This window comes from Oncorhynchus clarkii, chromosome 23 (assembly GCF_045791955.1).
Source record: "Oncorhynchus clarkii lewisi isolate Uvic-CL-2024 chromosome 23, UVic_Ocla_1.0, whole genome shotgun sequence".
NCBI lineage: Eukaryota > Metazoa > Chordata > Actinopteri > Salmoniformes > Salmonidae > Oncorhynchus > Oncorhynchus clarkii.
In genome coordinates this window covers 59,643,876-59,663,875 of record NC_092169.1, presented here as the reverse complement: position 1 = coordinate 59,663,875, position 20,000 = coordinate 59,643,876, and the positions used below count along the sequence as shown (strand labels likewise).

Genomic DNA, 20,000 nt, shown 5'->3' with positions numbered 1-20,000 from the left:
CAGTTTGTTCTCTTTCTCTCGCTCTCTCTCTCGCCCCCTCTCTCTCTCGCCCCCTCTCTCTCTCTCGCCCCCTCTCTCTCTCGCCCCCTCTCTCTCTCGCCCCCTCTCTCTCTCTCGCCCCCTCTCTCTCTCGCCCCCCTCTCTCTCTCGCCCCCTCTCTCTCTCTCTCGCCCCCTCTCTCTCTCTCGCCCCCTCTCTCTCTCGCCCCCTCTCTCTCTCTCGCCCCCTCTCTCTCTCTCGCCCCCCCTCTCTCTCTCGCCCCCTCTCTCTCTCTCGCCCCCTCTCTCTCTCTCGCCCCCTCTCTCTCTCTCGCCCCCTCTCTCTCTCGCCCCCTCTCTCTCTCTCGCCCCCTCTCTCTCTCGCCCCCCTCTCTCTCTCGCCCCCTCTCTCTCTCTCGCCCCCTCTCTCTCTCTCGCCCCCCCTCTCTCTCTCGCCCCCTCTCTCTCTCGCCCCCTCTCTCTCTCTCGCCCCCTCTCTCTCTCTCGCCCCCTCTCTCTGAGAGAGAGCATAGCCTTGGAGGATTTTGTCTATTGCTTGGAATACAACAAGCAGTGTCATTATCAGGTCCAACTGCAGCCCAGCCTGCCCATGCCGTTAATACTCTTCACCAAAGGTTTGAGGAAGTGGCTTCTCTTTCTTGTTGCCCTGTTGTGTGTTGAATGTGTAACATCTCTTTAGATCGTACAGTACCGTAAGCTCACTGCACAGCGTGACGTTTTAAAAATAAATATTAAAAAAATACATTTTAGTCATTTAGGAGACGCTCCTATCCAGAGCGACTTACAGGAGCAGTTGAGGTTCAGTGCCTTGCTCAAGGGCACAATAACATATTTTCACCGGCTCCAGGCTAGGTGAAAATGAAATAATTTTGTTGTTGTTGTACATATTGTTTTTTTTTTCTCCCTTTTTCTCCCCAGTTTCGTGGTATCTAATTGGTAGTTACAGTCTTGTCTCATCGCTGCAACTCCCGTACGGACTCGGGAGAGGTGAAGGTCGAGAGCCAAGCGTCCTCTGAAGCACAACCCAACCAAGCCGCACTGCTTCTTGACACAACACTTAACCCGGGAAGCCAGCCGCACCAATGTGTCGGACGCTGAGGCCAATTGTGCGCCGCCCCATGGGTCTCCTGGTCACGACTGGCTGCTACAGAGCCTGGACTCAAACCAGGTTCTCTAGTGGCACAGCTAGCACTGCGTTGCAGTGCCTTAGACCACTGCGCCACTCGGGAGACCCATGTAAAGGGGTCTCTAATGAGGTATTAATATCACAGCTCTCTGTTAACACCACATTGAGGATGCATCCCAAATGCAACTGTCTCTACTATCTCTACTGTCTCTACTATCTCTACTATCTCTACTGTCTCTATTGTCTCTCATATCTCTACTGTCTCTACTATCTCTACTGTCTCTACTGTCTCTACTACCTCTACTATCTCTACTGTCTCTACTGTCTCTAATATCTCTACTGTCTCTATTGTCTCTCATATCTCTACTGTCTCTACTGTCTCTATTGTCTCTCATATCTCTACTGTCTCTACTATCTCTACTGTCTCTACTACCTCTACTATCTCTACTGTCTCTACTACTGCTACTGTCTCTACTGTCTCTAATGTCTCTACTGTCTCTACTGTCTCTAATGTCTCTACTGTCTCTACTATCTCTACTGTCTCTCATGTCTCTCATGTCTCTACTATCTCTACTCTCTCATATCTCTACTGTCTCTACTGTCTCTACTATCTCTACTGTCTCTATTGTCTCTCATATCTCTACTGTCTCTACTATCTCTACTGTCTCTACTGTCTCTACTGTCTCTACTACCTCTACTATCTCTACTGTCTCTAATATCTCTACTGTCTCTATTGTCTCTCATATCTCTACTGTCTCTACTACCTCTACTGTATCTACTGTCTCTACTGTCTCTAATGTCTCTAATGTCTCTAATGTCTCTACTATCTCTACTATCTCTACTGTCTCTACTATTCTACTGTCTGTACTGTCTCTACTATCTCTACTGTCTCTACTATCTCTACTGTCTCTACTATCTCTACTATCTCTACTGTCTGTACTGTCTCTACTATCTCTACTATCTCTACTGTCTCTACTGTCTCTACTATCTCTACTGTCTCTACTATCTCTACTATCTCTACTATCTCTACTGTCTCTACTGTCTCTACTATCTCTACTGTCTCTACTATCTCTACTGTCTCTACTGTCTCTTACTATTATTCAACTGTTTCAATATTGTATCATTACTTTCTCTAGACTGGAGTGTTCCTGTAGTTATATGTGTTGATCTATCTCTAGAAAGGAGTGTTCCTGTAGTACCAGAGAGAGACAGGGATGGAGGTAGAGAGAGAGGACTGACTGGATGGAGAGATGGAACAGACCAGAGAGAGACAGGGATGGAGGTAGAGAGAGAGGGTTGACTGGATGGAGAGATGGAACAGACCAGAGAGAGACAGGGGACAGGGATGGAGATAGAGAGAGAGGGCTGACTGGATGGAGAGATGGAACAGACCAGAGAGAGACAGGGGACAGGGATGGAGATAGAGAGAGAGGGCTGACTGGATGGAGAGATGGAACAGACCAGAGAGAGACAGGGGACAGGGATGGAGATAGAGAGAGAGGGCTGACTGGATGGAGAGATGGAACAGACCAGAGAGAGACAGGGGACAGGGATGGAGATAGAGAGAGAGGGCTGACTGGATGGAGAGATGGAACAGACCAGAGAGACAGGGGACAGCGATGGAGGTAGAGAGAGAGGGCTGACTGGATGGAGAGATGGAACAGACCAGAGAGACAGGGGACAGCGATGGAGGTAGAGAGAGAGGGCTGACGATGGAGAGATGGAACAGACCAGAGAGAGACAGGGGACAGGGATGGAGATAGAGAGAGAGGGCTGACTGGATGGAGAGATGGAACAGACCAGAGAGAGACAGGGATGGAGGTAGAGAGAGAGGATCTATATTATCTATGGACCACTGTGTGATCTGGGGGCTGCTCAGTGCTAGATAGATACAGGGCTTTCCTTCCATCTATGGACCACTGTGTGATCTGGGGGCTGCTCAGTGCTAGATAGATACAGGGCTTTCCTTCCATCTATGGACCACTGTGTGATCTGGGGGCTGCTCAGTGCTAGATAGATACAGGGCTTTCCTTCCATCTATGGACCACTGTGTGATCTGGGGGCTGCTTAGTGCTAGATAGATACAGGGCTTTCCTTCCATCTATGGACCACTGTGTGATCTGGGGGCTGCTCAGTGCTAGATAGATACAGGGCTTTCCTTCCATCTATTGACCACTGTGTGATCTGGGGGCTGCTCAGTGCTAGATAGATACAGGGCTTTCCTTCCATCTATGGACCACTGTGTGATCTGGGGGCTGCTGAGAGAGAAATATCATTATCTGAAAAAAATAATCCTTTATCCAGCAGGCTTCACCAGGGTATCTCTCACAGCCCTCTCTGGCAGGAGACAGGGGCTAACATACAGTACAGAACAGCACTGTGTAGTCTAGTACCTTCCAGAATGCTTACATTTGTTCTAGAATGTAGTTCTCAGAGACATGCGGTAACAGACTACTGTTAGAATGTAGTTCTCAGAGACAGGATAGTAACAGACTACTGGTAGAATGTAGTTCTCAGAGACAGAGACAGGATAGTAACAGACTACTGGTAGAATGTAGTTCTCAGAGACAGGATAGTAACAGACTACTGTTAGAATGTAGTTCTCAGAGACAGGATAGTAACAGACTACTGTTAGAATGTAGTTCTCAGAGACAGAGACAGGATAGTAACAGACTACTGGTAGAATGTAGTTCTCAGAGACAGGATAGTAACAGACTACTGGTAGAATGTAGTTCTCAGAGACAGGATAGTAACAGACTACTGGTAGAATGTAGTTCTCAGAGACAGGATAGTAACAGACTACTGGTAGAATGTAGTTCTCAGAGACAGGATAGTAACAGACTACTGGTAGAATGTAGTTCTCAGAGACAGGATAGTAACAGACTACTGGTAGAATGTAGTTCTCAGAGACAGGATAGTAACAGACTACTGGTAGAATGTAGTTCTCAGAGACAGGATAGTAACAGACTACTGGTAGAATGTAGTTCTCAGAGACAGGATAGTAACAGACTACTGGTAGAATGTAGTTCTCAGAGACAGGATAGTAACAGACTACTGGTAGAATGTAGTTCTCAGAGACAGGATAGTAACAGACTACTGGTAGAATGTAGTTCTCAGAGACAGGATAGTAACAGACTACTGGTAGAATGTAGTTCTCAGAGACAGGATAGTAACAGACTACTGGTAGAATGTAGTTCTCAGAGACAGGATAGTAACAGACTACTGGTAGAATGTAGTTCTCAGAGACAGGATAGTAACAGACTACTGGTAGAATGTAGTTCTCAGAGACAGGATAGTAACAGACTACTGGTAGAATGTAGTTCTCAGAGACAGGATAGTAACAGACTACTGGTAGAATGTAGTTCTCAGAGACAGGATAGTAACAGACTACTGGTAGAATGTAGTTCTCAGAGACAGAGACAGGATAGTAACAGACTACTGGTAGAATGTAGTTCTCAGAGACAGGATAGAACAGACTACTGGTAGAATAGTAGAGACAGACTACTGGTAGAATGTAGTTCTCAGAGACAGGATAGTAACAGACTACTGGTAGAATGTAGTTCTCAGAGACAGGATAGTAACAGACTACTGTTAGAATGTAGTTCTCAGAGACAGGATAGTAACAGACTACTGGTAGAATGTAGTTCTCAGAGACAGGATAGTAACAGACTACTGGTAGAATGTAGTTCTCAGAGACAGGATAGTAACAGACTACTGGTAGAATGTAGTTCTCAGAGACAGGATAGTAACAGACTACTGGTAGAATGTAGTTCTCAGAGACAGGATAGTAACAGACTACTGGTAGAATGTAGTTCTCAGAGACAGGATAGTAACAGACTACTGGTAGAATGTAGTTCTCAGAGACAGGATAGTAACAGACTACTGGTAGAATGTAGTTCTCAGAGACAGGATAGTAACAGACTACTGGTAGAGACAGGATAGTAACAGACTGTAGAATGTAGTTCTCAGTTCTCAGAGACAGGATAGTAACAGACTACTGGTAGAATGTAGTTCTCAGAGACAGAGACAGGATAGTAACAGACTACTGGTAGAATGTAGTTCTCAGAGACAGGATAGAACAGACTACTGGTAGAATAGTAACAGACTACTGGTAGAATGTAGTTCTCAGAGACAGGATAGTAACAGACTACTGGTAGAATGTAGTTCTCAGAGACAGAGACAGGATAGTAACAGACTACTGGTAGAATGTAGTTCTCAGAGACAGGATAGTAACAGACTACTGGTAGAATGTAGTTCTCAGAGACAGGATAGTAACAGACTACTGGTAGAATGTAGTTCTCAGAGACAGGATAGTAACAGACTACTGGTAGAATGTAGTTCTCAGAGACAGGATAGTAACAGACTACTGGTAGAATGTAGTTCTCAGAGACAGAGACAGGATAGTAACAGACTACTGGTAGAATAGAATGTAGTTCTCAGAGACAGGATAGTAACAGACTACTGGTAGAATGTAGTTCTCAGAGACAGGATAGTAACAGACTACTGGTAGAATGTAGTTCTCAGAGACAGGATAGTAACAGACTACTGGTAGAATGTAGTTCTCAGAGACAGGATAGTAACAGACTACTGGTAGAATGTAGTTCTCAGAGACAGGATAGTAACAGACTACTGGTAGAATGTAGTTCTCAGAGACAGGATAGTAACAGACTACTGGTAGAATGTAGTTCTCAGAGACAGGATAGTAACAGACTACTGGTAGAATGTAGTTCTCAGAGACAGGATAGAACAGACTACTGGTAGAATGTAGTAGAGACAGACAGACTACTGGTAGAATGTAGTTCTCAGAGACAGGATAGTAACAGACTACTGGTAGAATGTAGTTCTCAGAGACAGGATAGTAACAGACTACTGGTAGAATGTAGTTCTCAGAGACAGGATAGTAACAGACTACTGGTAGAATGTAGTTCTCAGAGACAGGATAGTAACAGACTACTGGTAGAATGTAGTTCTCAGAGACAGGATAGTAACAGACTACTGGTAGAATGTAGTTCTCAGAGACAGGATAGTAACAGACTACTGGTAGAATGTAGTTCTCAGAGACAGGATAGTAACAGACTACTGGTAGAATGTAGTTCTCAGAGACAGGATAGTAACAGACTACTGGTAGAATGTAGTTCTCAGAGACAGGATAGTAACAGACTACTGGTAGAATGTAGTTCTCAGAGACAGGATAGTAACAGACTACTGTTAGAATGTAGTTCTCAGAGACAGGATAGTAACAGACTACTGGTAGAATGTAGTTCTCAGAGACAGAGATAGTAACAGACTACTGGTAGAATGTAGTTCTCAGAGACAGACAGGATAGTAACAGACTACTGGTAGAATGTAGTTCTCAGAGACAGGATAGTAACAGACTACTGTTAGAATGTAGTTCTCAGAGACAGGATAGTAACAGACTACTGGTAGAATGTAGTTCTCAGAGACAGGATAGTAACAGACTACTGGTAGAATGTAGTTCTCAGAGACAGGATAGTAACAGACTACTGGTAGAATGTAGTTCTCAGAGACAGGATAGTAACAGACTACTGGTAGAATGTAGTTCTCAGAGACAGGATAGTAACAGACTACTGGTAGAATGTAGTTCTCAGAGACAGGATAGTAACAGACTACTGGTAGAATGTAGTTCTCAGAGACAGGATAGTAACAGACTACTGGTAGAATGTAGTTCTCAGAGACAGGATAGTAACAGACTACTGGTAGAATGTAGTTCTCAGAGACAGGATAGTAACAGACTACTGTTAGAATGTAGTTCTCAGAGACAGAGACAGGATAGTAACAGACTACTGGTAGAATGTAGTTCTCAGAGACAGAGACAGGATAGTAACAGACTACTGGTAGAATGTAGTTCTCAGAGACAGGATAGTAACAGACCACTGGTAGAATGTAGTTCTCAGAGACAGGATAGTAACAGACTACTGTTAGAATGTAGTTCTCAGAGACAGAGACAGGATAGTAACAGACTACTGGTAGAATGTAGTTCTCAGAGACAGGATAGTAACAGACTACTGGTAGAATGTAGTTCTCAGAGACAGGATAGTAACAGACTACTGGTAGAATGTAGTTCTCAGAGACAGGATAGTAACAGACTACTGGTAGAATGTAGTTCTCAGAGACAGGATAGTAACAGACTACTGGTAGAATGTAGTTCTCAGAGACAGGATAGTAACAGACTACTGGTAGAATGTAGTTCTCAGAGACAGGATAGTAACAGACTACTGTTAGAATGTAGTTCTCAGAGACAGGATAGTAACAGACTACTGGTAGAATGTAGTTCTCAGAGACAGAGACAGGATAGTAACAGACTACTGTTAGAATGTAGTTCTCAGAGACAGGATAGTAACAGACTACTGTTAGAATGTAGTTCTCAGAGACAGGATAGTAACAGACTACTGGTAGAATGTAGTTCTCAGAGACAGGATAGTAACAGACTACTGGTAGAATGTAGTTCTCAGAGACAGAGACAGGATAGTAACAGACTACTGTTAGAATGTAGTTCTCAGAGACAGGATAGTAACAGACTACTGTTAGAATGTAGTTCTCAGAGACAGGATAGTAACAGACTACTGGTAGAATGTAGTTCTCAGAGACAGGATAGTAACAGACTACTGGTAGAATGTAGTTCTCAGAGACAGGATAGTAACAGACTACTGGTAGAATGTAGTTCTCAGAGACAGGATAGTAACAGACTACTGGTAGAATGTAGTTCTCAGAGACAGGATAGTAACAGACTACTGGTAGAATGTAGTTCTCAGAGACAGGATAGTAACAGACTACTGGTAGAATGTAGTTCTCAGAGACAGGATAGTAACAGACTACTGGTAGAATGTAGTTCTCAGAGACAGGATAGTAACAGACTACTGGTAGAATGTAGTTCTCAGAGACAGGATAGTAACAGACTACTGTTAGAATGTAGTTCTCAGAGACAGAGACAGGATAGTAACAGACTACTGGTAGAATGTAGTTCTCAGAGACAGAGACAGGATAGTAACAGACTACTGGTAGAATGTAGTTCTCAGAGACAGGATAGTAACAGACTACTGGTAGAATGTAGTTCTCAGAGACAGGATAGTAACAGACTACTGTTAGAATGTAGTTCTCAGAGACAGAGACAGGATAGTAACAGACTACTGGTAGAATGTAGTTCTCAGAGACAGGATAGTAACAGACTACTGGTAGAATGTAGTTCTCAGAGACAGGATAGTAACAGACTACTGGTAGAATGTAGTTCTCAGAGACAGGATAGTAACAGACTACTGGTAGAATGTAGTTCTCAGAGACAGAGACAGGATAGTAACAGACTACTGGTAGAATGTAGTTCTCAGAGACAGGATAGTAACAGACTACTGGTAGAATGTCGTTTTCAGAGACAGGATAGTAACAGACTACTGGTAGAATGTAGTTCTCAGAGACAGAGACAGGATAGTAACAGACTACTGGTAGAATGTAGTTCTCAGAGACAGGATAGTAACAGACTACTGTTAGAATGTAGTTCTCAGAGACAGGATAGTAACAGACTACTGGTAGAATGTAGTTCTCAGAGACAGGATAGTAACAGACTACTGGTAGAATGTAGTTCTCAGAGACAGGATAGTAACAGACTACTGGTAGAATGTAGTTCTCAGAGACAGGATAGTAACAGACTACTGGTAGAATGTAGTTCTCAGAGACAGGATAGTAACAGACTACTGTTAGAATGTAGTTCTCAGAGACAGGATAGTAACAGACTACTGTTAGAATGTAGTTCTCAGAGACAGGATAGTAACAGACTACTGGTAGAATGTAGTTCTCAGAGACAGGATAGTAACAGACTACTGGTAGAATGTAGTTCTCAGAGACAGGATAGTAACAGACTACTGGTAGAATGTAGTTCTCAGAGACAGAGACAGGATAGTAACAGACTACTGGTAGAATGTAGTTCTCAGAGACAGGATAGTAACAGACTACTGGTAGAATGTAGTTCTCAGAGACAGAGACAGGATAGTAACAGACTACTGGTAGAATGTAGTTCTCAGAGACAGGATAGTAACAGACTACTGGTAGAATGTAGTTCTCAGAGACAGGATAGTAACAGACTACTGGTAGAATGTAGTTCTCAGAGACAGGATAGTAACAGACTACTGTTTGAATGTAGCTCTCAGAGACAGGATAGTAACAGGCTACTGTTAGAATGTAGTTCTCAGAGACAGGATAGTAACAGACTACTGGTAGAATGTAGTTCTCAGAGACAGGATAGTAACAGACTACTGGTAGAATGTAGTTCTCAGAGACAGGATAGTAACAGACTACTGGTAGAATGTAGTTCTCAGAGACAGAGACAGGATAGTAACAGACTACTGGTAGAATGTAGTTCTCAGAGACAGGATAGTAACAGACTACTGGTAGAATGTAGTTCTCAGAGACAGAGACAGGATAGTAACAGACTACTGGTAGAATGTAGTTCTCAGAGACAGGATAGTAACAGACTACTGGTAGAATGTAGTTCTCAGAGACAGAGACAGGATAGTAACAGACTACTGGTAGAATGATTCCATAAAGAAACAATCAAATGGTTTGAAGTTCTGTACTGATCTTCTGACATCCTAACAGCAGCCTCTTCTCATCCTCATCCATCCGAACGTTGGACATATTTAGAGAAGAACTCCTCTCATCTCAAGGTCCAGGAAATGGAAGCTTGGTCCCATTCCACCAACAACACAGGAAGGACAGACCGGCTAGCTGGACGGACAGACAGACAGACAGATTCTGAGTACCAGTCAATAAACAGTTGGAAGATTCAACAGCATGAGGTTATCTAGCCTTCTTTCCAAGATTTACTATCTGTGTCCTGCACCTGAAAGATACTGGATATCTGTAGGACACTACTCCTAGTGATATGAGGATATCTGTAGGACACTACTCCTAGTGATATGAGGATATCTGTAGGACACTACTCCTAGTGATATGAGGATATCTGTAGGACACTACTCCTAGTGATATGAGGATATAGGACACTACTTCTAGTGAGGATATAGGACACTACTCCTAGTGATATGATGATATCTATAGGACACTACTTCTAGGGATATGAGGATATCTATAGGACACTACTTCTATTGATATGAGGATATCTATAGGACACTACTTCTAGGGATATGAGGATATCTATAGGACACTACTTCCAGGGATATGAGGATATCTGTAGGACACAACTTCTAGTGATATGAGGATATAGGGCACTACTCCTAGTGATATGAGGATATCTGTAGGACACTATTTCTAGTGATATGAGGATATCTATAGGACACTACTTCTAGTGATATGAGGATATCTGTAGGACACTACTTCTAGGGATATGAGGATATAGGACACAACTTCTAGGGATATGAGGATATCTATAGGACACTACTTCTAGTGATATGAGGATATCTATAGGACACTACTTCTAGTGATATGAGGATATAGGACACTACTTCTAGGGATATGAGGATATCTATAGGACACTACTTTGAGTGATATGAGGATATAGGACACTACTTCTAGGGATATGAGGATATAGGACACTACTTCTAGGGATATGAGGATATAGGACACTACTTCTATAGGACACTACTTCTAGGGATATGAGGATATCTATAGGACACTACTTCTAGGGATATGAGGATATAGGACACTACTTCTAGGGATATGAGGATATAGGACACTACTTCTATTGGACACTACTTCTAGGGATATGAGGATATAGGACACTACTTCTAGGGATATGAGGATATAGGACACTACTTCTAGGGATATAGGACACTACTTCTAGGGATATAGGACACTACTTCTATAGGACACTACTTCTAGGGATATGAGGATATCTATAGGACACTACTTCTAGGGATATGAGGATATAGGACACTACTTCTAGGGATATGAGGATATAGGACACTACTTCTATTGGACACTACTTCTAGGGATATGAGGATATAGGACACTACTTCTAGGGATATGAGGATATAGGACACTACTTCTAGGGATATAGGACACTACTTCTAGGGATATAGGACACTACTTCTATAGGACACTACTTCTAGGGATATGAGGATATAGGACACTACTTCTGTAGGACACTACTTCTAGGGATATAGGACACTACTTCTAGGGATATGAGGATATAGGACACTACTTCTGTAGGACACTACTTCAAGGGATATAGGACACAACTTTTAGGGATATGAGGATATCTATAGGACACTACTTCTAGGGATATGAGGATATCTGTAGGACACTACTTCTAGGGATATGAGGATAACTATAGGACACTACTTCTAGTGATATGAGGATATCTATAGGACACTACTTCTAGGGATATGAGGATATCTGTAGGACACTACTTCTAGGGATATGAGGATATCTATAGGACACTACTTTTGATCTAGTCATATGATTAATTACAGACAGGATAGTACCAGTCTGGACAGATGTGATTGATTACAGACCGCATAGTACCAGTCTGGACAGGTATGATTAATTACAGACAGGATACTACCAGTCTGGATAGATATGATTAATTACAGACAGGATAGTACCAGTCTGGACAGACATGACTCATTACAGACAGGATAGTACCAGTCTGGACAGACATGACTCATTACAGACAGGATAGTACCAGTCTGGACATATATGATTAATTACAGACAGGATAGTACCAGTCTGGACAGATGTGATTCATTACAGACAGGATAGTACCAGTCTAGACATATATGACTCATTACAGACAGGATAGTACCATTCTGGACCGATATGATTCATTACAGACAGGATAGTACCAGTCTGGACAGATATGACTCATTACAGACAGGATTGAACCAGTCTGGACAGAGGGATGGAGTGTGATATGACTCATTACAGACAGGATTGAACCAGTCTGGACAGAGGGATGGAGTGTGATATGGGTGATCTGAGTCTACTAATCACACAGCAGTTGAAGTTGAGTGTCTGTAATCACACTGGGTCATGGCTAAGTAGATGAGACTAACAGCTGAGTCATCATATCAATACAAATCAAATGTTATTTGTCCCACTGCTTACGAGCCCTTTCCAACGATGCAGAGTTGAGACTTCTGTTTCAACAGAATACTCACAGTCATTAACCATCTAGATGAGGCCCCCTCCATGACACACACACACACACACACACACACACACACACACACACACACACACACACACACACACACACACACATACATACCACAGACTTCGGTTTTCAACAGAAAACTCATAGTCATTAACCATCTAGACGAGGCCTCCTCCATGACACACACACACACACCACACACACACACACCACAGGCGACGGGGGCGCAGACACACACACCACAGGCAAGGGAGGCACAGACACGAGCGTGAGATCATGCATCACTTATGACACCAAATGAATGAGCTGATCTGATTGGCAGAATGATAATAAACAGCCAATGAAATGCTATGACACTTCTCTCTCTCTGTCGCTCTCTCCCTCCTTCTCTTCCTCCTCTCTCCCTCCCTCCTCTCTCTCTCCCTCCCTCCCTCCTCTCTCTCTCCCTCATTCTCTTCCTCCTCTCTCCCTCCCTCCCTCCTCTCTCTCCCTCCTTCTCTTCCTCCTCTCTCCCTCCCTCCCTCCTCTCTCTCTCCCTCCTTCTCTTCCTCCTCTCTCCCTCCCTCCTCTCTCTCTTCCTCCTCTCTCCCTCCCTCCCTCCTCTCTCTCTCCCTCCTTCTCTTCCTCCTCTCTCCCTCCCTCCCTCCTTCTCTTCCTCCTCTCTCCCTCCCTCCCTCCTCTCTCTCTCCCTCCTTCTCTTCCTCCTCCCTCCCTCCCTCCCTCCCTCCCTCCCTCCTCTCTCTCTCTCCCTCCTTCTCTTCCTCTTCTCTCTCTCCCTCCCTCCTCCTCCCTCCCTCCCTCCCTCCCTCCCTCCTTCTCTTCCTCTTCTCTCTCTCCCTCCCTCCTCCTCCCTCCCTCCCTCCCTCCCTCCCTCCCTCCCTCCCTCCCTCCCTCCCTCCCTCCTTTTCTTCCTCTCTCTCCCTCTTTCTCTTCCTCCTCTCTCCCTCCCTCCCTCCTCTCTCCCTCCCTCCTCTCTCTCTCCCTCCTTCTCTTCCTCCTCGCTCTCTCCCTCCCTCCTCCCTCCCTCCCTCCTCTCTCTCTCCCTCCTTCTCTTCCTCCTCTCTCCCCTCTCCTTCCACCAATGTTCATGGCTATCAGTCTTTCTCCCCACGTCACCTCACGTCTCCGTACACCACCCAGTGTAATTAAAATAAAGGGTTTCTAGTGAAATAATCAGTGTTCATGAGGACAGGGTAAATACATCCCACTGAGGCATGAAATTAATTAGACAACAGCATACAGGAACAGAACAGAACAGGAGCACAACAGAGCAGAGCGGAACAGAGCAGATAATAGAATAGAGAACATAACAGAGAACAGAGTAGAGAACAGAACAGAGCAGAGAACAGAACAGAGAACAGAACAGAGAACAGAGCAGAGAACAGAACAGAGAACAGAACAGAGCAGAGAACAGAACAGAGAACAGAACAGAGAAGAGAACAGAACAGAACAGAGAAAAAAACAGAGAACAGAACAGAACAGAGAACAGAACAGGAGCACAACAGAGCAGAGTGGAACAGAGCAGAGAAGAGAACAGAAAAGAGAACAGAGCAGAGAACAGAACAGAGAACAGAACAGAGAACAGAACAGAGCAGAGAACAGAACAGAGAACAGAGCAGAGAACAGAACAGAGCAGAGAACAGAACAGAACAGAGAACAAAACAGGGAACAGAACAGAACAGAACAGAGAACAGAACAGAACAGAGCAGAGGACAGAACAGAGCAGAGGACAGAACAGAGAACAGAACAGAGCAGAGAACAGAACAGAGCAGAGGACAGAAAAGGGGAACAGAACAGAGAACAGAACAAAGCAGAGAACAGAGCAGAGAACAGCACAGAACAGAGAACAGCGAACATAACAGAGAACAGAACAGAACAGAACAGAGAACAGAGCAGAGAACAGAACAGAGAACAGAGAACAGCGAACAACAGAGCAGAGAACAGAACAGAACAGAACAGAACAGAGAACAGAGCAGAGAACAGAACAGAACAGAGAACAGGGAACAGAACAGAGAACAGAGAACAGAACAGAAAAAAGGGAACAGAGAACCTGGCCCGAGGCTCCGTCAAACCGTCATCCGTCACAGTCGGGTGAAATCCATCATGTAAGTGATATCTAAGTTACACAACGTTAAGGCTGGAGATCGATATTCCTCATGGCGGCTCAGCTGTGCATTGAGCTGTTACTTCAGAAGACATGAAGCCATGGGTTGTGGGTTGTCATCCAACACATTCTGCTGAGTCACATATGGAGCCTATCCCTGGCTGACCTGGGGTCAGGCTATAATCTAGTGGTCAGGTTATAGACTGTTATAGAGACACTGTGTCATCCAACACATTCTGCTGAGTCACATAGGGAACGTATTTAGGGCTGACCTGGGATCAGGACATAATATAGTCGAGTGAGACACTATAACATTCTGCTAGGTCACATAGGGAACGTATTTAGGGCTGACCTGAGATCAGGAGTGAGACACTATAACATTCTGCTGAGTCACATATGGACTCCATCCAGGACTGCATCGATTTAATTGAATATCTCTATGTGCTGCCAACTGTAAAATAATTCAACGTAGGGATTGAACTTGATCATAATAAACACATTTTAGGGGCCAAAACGTCCGTCACATTTTATGTGGGTTTGGCCGTTCTGCTGATTGTAATTTCCATAGGCTTTCTAGGTCAGACCAGGGTTTTTTGGCATCGCTACTTCACACTCCAGACCGGACACTGGGGGCCTGGTGACTTCACGCTCCAGACCGGACACTGGGGGACTGGTGACTTCACGCTCCAGACCGGACACTGGGGGCCTAGTGACTTCACACTCCAGACCGGACACTGGGGGGCCAGGTGACTTCACGCTCCAGACCGGACACTGGGGGCCTGGTGACTTCACGCTCCAGACCGGACACTGGGGGGCCTGGTGACTTCACGCTCCAGACCGGACACTGGGGGCCTGGTGACTTCACGCTCCAGACCGGACACTGGGGGGCCTGGTGACTTCACGCTCCAGAACGGACACTGGGGGCCTGGTGACTTCACGCTCCAGAACGGACACTGGGGGCCTGGTGACTTCACGCTCCAGACCGGACACTGGGGGGCCTGGTGACTTCACGCTCCAGACCTGACACTGGGGGCCTGGTGACTTCACGCTCCAGAACGGACACTGGGGGCCTGGTGACTTCACGCTCCAGACCGGACACTGGGGGCCTGGTGACTTCACGCTCCAGACCGGACACTGGGGGCCTGGTGACTTCACGCTCCAGACCGAACACTGGGGGCCTGGTGACTTCACACTCCAGACCGGACACTGGGGGGCCTGGTGACTTCACGCTCCAGAACGGACACTGGGGGCCTGGTGACTTCACGCTCCAGACCGGACACTGGGGGCCTGGTGACTTCCCGCTCCAGACCGGACACTGGGGGCCTGGTGACTTCACGCTCCAGACCGGACACTGGGGGGCCTGGTGACTTCACGCTCCAGACCGGATATATAACCAAGACTGACCTGGGATCAGTCTAATGTAGAGGAAGTCACCATCACATAAACTGTGTGTGATATATAACCAAGACTGACATGGGATCAGTCTAATGTAGAGGAAGTCACCATCACATAAACTGTGTGTGATATATAACCAAGACTGACCTGGGATCAGTCTAATGTAGAGGAAGTCACCATCACATAAACTGTGGGTGCGTCACAGGAGGCTGGTGGCACCTATTTTGGGGGGAGGAAGGGCTTGTGGTAAAGGCTGGGGTGGAATAGTTTCTATGTGTTTGATGCCATTCCATTCGCTCCGTTCCAGCCATTATTATGAGCCGTCCTCCCCTTAGCAGCCTCCACGGGGTGTGTGTGTGTGTGTCTGTGTGTATGTGTGTGTGTGTGTGTCTCTCTCTCCAGATCAAAGTGTAATCCATCCAGAGGAAGTCAGACACTGGCGTCTGGGGAGAACATGAAACCCATGAATCCTCCGCAGGGGGAGAGCAACCAACCAGCCAGCATCCGTGAATCCTCCACAGAGGGAGAGAAACCAACCAGTGTCCATGAACCCTCCACAGAGGGAGAGCAACCAGCCAGCCAGTGTCCGTGAACCCTCCGCAGGGGGAGAGAAACCAACCAGTGTCCATGAACCCTCCGCAGGGGGAGAGAAACCAACCAGCCAGTGTCCGTGAACCCTCCGCATTGGGAGAGAAACCAACCAGTGTCCATGAACCCTCCGCAGGGGGAGAGAAACCAACCAGTGTCCGTGAACCTTCCGCAGGGGAAGAGCAACCAACCAGTGTCCGTGAATCCTCCACAGGGGGAGAGAAACCAACCAGTGTCCATGAACCCTCCGCAGGGGGAGAGAAACCAACCAGTGTCCATGAACCCTCCGCAGGGGGAGGGAAACCAACCAGTGTCCATGAAACCTCCGCAGGGGGAGAGAAACCAACCAGTGTCCATGAACCCTCCGCAGGGGGAGAGAAACCAACCAGTGTCCGTGAACCCTCCGCAGGGGGAGAGAAACCAACCAGTGTCCATGAACCCTCCGCAGGGGGAGGGAAACCAACCAGTGTCCATGAACCCTCCGCTACACTCCTTCTTGGCACTGGCAACCAGCCAGTGTACTATATAGGGAATAGGGCTCTGGTCAACAGTAGTGTACTATATAGGGAATAGGGCTCTGGTCAACAGTAGTGTACTATATAGGGAATAGGGCCCTGGTCAACAGTAGTGTTCTATATAGGGAATAGGGCTCTGGTCAACAGTAGTGTTCTATATAGGGAATAGGGCTCTGGTCAACAGTAGTGTTCTATATAGGGAATAGGGCTCTGGTCAACAGTAATGCACTATATAGGGAATAGGGTGCCAGCCCTGGTCAACAGTAGTGTTCTATATAGGGAATAGGGCTCTGGTCAACAGTAGTGTTCTATATAGGGAATAGGGCTCTGGTCAACAGTAGTGTTCTATATAGGGAATAGGGCTCTGGTCAACAGTAGTGTTCTATATAGGGAATAGGGCTCTGGTCAACAGTAGTGTTCTATATAGGGAATAGGGCTCTGGTACACAGTAGTGTTCTATATAGGGAATAGGACTCTGGTCAACAGTAGTGTTCTATATAGGGAATAGGGCTCTGGTCAACAGTAGTGTTCTATATAGGGAATAGGGCTCTGGTCAACAGTAGTGTTATATATAGGGAATAGGGCTCTGGTCAACAGTAGTGTTCTATATAGGGAATAGGGCTCTGGTCAACAGTAGTGTTCTATATAGGGAATAGGGCTCTGGTCAACAGTAGTGTTCTATATAGGGAATAGGGCCCTGGTCAACAGTAGTGTTCTATATAGGGAATAGGGCTCTGGTCAACAGTAATGCACTATATAGGGAATAGGTGTCACACCCTGGTCAAAGTATTTTGTGTTTATCTTTATTTATTTGGTCAGGCCAGGGTGTGGCATGGGTTTTTGTATGTGGTGTGTATGTATGGGGATTGTAGCTAGTGGGGTGTTCTAGTTAAGTCTATGGCTGTCTGAAGTGGTTCTCAATCAGAGGCAGGTGTTTATCGTTGTCTCTGATTGGGAACCATATTTAGGCAGCCATATTCTTTGAGTTTGTCGTGGGTGATTGTTCCTGTCCTTAGTGTTAGTTTGCACCAGTTTAGGCTGTTTCGGTTTTCATTACGTTTATTATTTTGTAGTGTTTGTATTTTGATTCGTGTTTTACGTTTGTTTAATAAACATGGATCGCAATCTACACGCCGCATTTTGGTCCGACTCTCCTTCGCATCAAGAAAACCGTTACAGAATCACCCACCACAAAGGGACCAAGCAGCGTGTCAACAGGCAAGAACAGCCCAAAGTGGAGTACAGTATGGACTATACTTCTTGGGAGGAGATAGACAGGTGGGCGGTCGACCCAGGGAGAGTGCCGGAGCCCGCCTGGGATTCGATGGAGCAGTGCGCGGAAGGATATAGGAGAATGGAGTTTGCGAAGCAAGCAAGGCGGCGCGGACGGAGGCCCCATAGTCAGCCCCAAAAATTTCTTGGGGGGGGGCTCAGGGAGAGTGTGGCAGAGTCAGGAGCCAGACCTGAGCCAACTCTCCCTGTTTATCGTGAGGAGCCAAGGAGGAGACCAGAGCCGGTGTTGGAGGTGAGCGAAACAGAGACTGTGAAGGAGTTAATGGGGAAATTGGAGGAGAGAGAAATGAGGGAGTTGCTGTGTTGGTGTTTTAAACATGGAATTCGCCCGACGGAGCGTGTCGGGGATTTGATGGCACCTGGGTCAGCGCTCCATACTCGTCCTGAGGTGCGTGTTAGTCGGCTGGTGAAGATGGTGCCAGTCTCACGTACCAGGCCTCCTGTGCACCTCCCTAGCCTTGCACGTCCTGTGCCAGCACCGCTCTCAAGATCTCCAGTACGCCTTCACGGTCTAACCCATCCTGTGCCACCTCCACACCCCAGCCCTCCGGTAGCAGCTCCCCGCACCAGGCTTCCTGTGCGTGTCCTCGGCCCAGTACCACCAGTGCCAGCACCACGCATCAGGCCTACAGTGCGCCTCGCCTGTCCAGCGCTGTCGGAGCCCTCCTCCTCTCCAGCGCTGTCGGAGTCTCCCGCCTGTTTAGCGCTGTCAGAGCTTTCCGCCTCTACAGCGCTGCCGGAGTCTCCCGCCTGTTCAGAACTGCCAGCTAGCATAGAGCTGCCAGTTAGCATAGAGCTGCCAGTTAGCATAGAACTGCCAGTTAGCATAGAGCTGCCAGTCTGCATAGAGCTGCCAGTTAGCATAGAGCTGCCAGTCTGCAAGGAGCTGCCAGTCTGCAAGGAGCTGCCAGTCTGCAAGGAGCCGCCAGAGCTGCCTGTCTGCAGGATGCCGCCAAAGCTGCCAGTCTGCAAGGAGCCGCCAGAGCTGCCAGTCTGCAAGGAGCCGCCAGAGCTGCCAGTCTGCAAGGAGCCGCCAGAGCTGCCAGTCTGCAAGGAGCCGCCAGAGCCGCCAGTTAGCATGGAGCAGCCAGGGCCGCCAGTCAGCATGGAGCAGCCAGGGCCGCCAGTCAGCATGGAGCAGCCAGGGCCGCCAGTCAGCATGGAGCAGCCAGTCAGCATGGAGCAGCCAGTCAGCATGGAGCAGCCAGAGCAGCCAGTCAGCATGGAGCAGCCAGAGCGGCCAGTCAGCATGGAGCAGCCAGTCAGCATGGAGCAGCCAGAGCTGCCAGTCAGCATGGAGCTTCCAGTCAGCATGGAGCAGCCAGAGCTGCCAGTCAGCATGGAGCAGCCAGAGCTGTCAGTCAGCATGGAGCAGCCAGTCAGCATGGAGCAGCCAGAGCTGCCAGTCGACCAGACTCTTCCAGATCTGCCAGTCGACCAGACTCTTCCAGATCTGCCAGTCGACCAGACTCTTCCAGATCTGCCAGTCGACCAGACTCTTCCAGATCTGCCAGTCGACCAGACTCTTCCAGATCTGCCAGTCGACCAGACTCTTCCAGATCTGCCAGTCGACCAGACTCTTCCAGATCTGCCAGTCGACCAGACTCTTCCAGATCTGCCAGTCGACCAGGATCTTCCAGATCTGCCAGTCGACCAGGATCTTCCAGATCTGCCAGTCGACCAGGATCTGCCAGTCAGCCAGGATCTGCCGAAACCACCAGCCAGCCAGGATCTGGTAGATTCATCAACCTGCCTGAGCTTCCTCTCACTCCTGAGCTTCCTCTCACTCCTGAGCTTCCTCTCACTCCTGAGCTTCCCCTCAGTCCCGAGCTGCCTCAGTCCCGAGCTGCCCCTCAGT

General features: G+C 47.0%; 1 protein-coding gene across 3 annotated transcripts in view; it reads right to left on the bottom strand.

Moving 5' to 3' along the window:
* The window catches only part of LOC139381703 (carbohydrate (N-acetylgalactosamine 4-sulfate 6-O) sulfotransferase 15), a 138,182-nt gene that overhangs the window by 55,776 nt on the left and 62,406 nt on the right, over positions 1-20,000 (bottom strand). The window contains exon 1 of one of the 3 annotated variants that reach the window (XM_071125424.1): positions 14,298-14,403. The exons of the other annotated variants lie outside the window; for them this stretch is intronic. The gene's annotated coding sequence lies outside the window, so the exon portion shown is untranslated. Of the gene's footprint in view, positions 1-14,297; positions 14,404-20,000 lie in introns of those variants that run through there. 3 annotated transcript variants of the gene reach the window in all.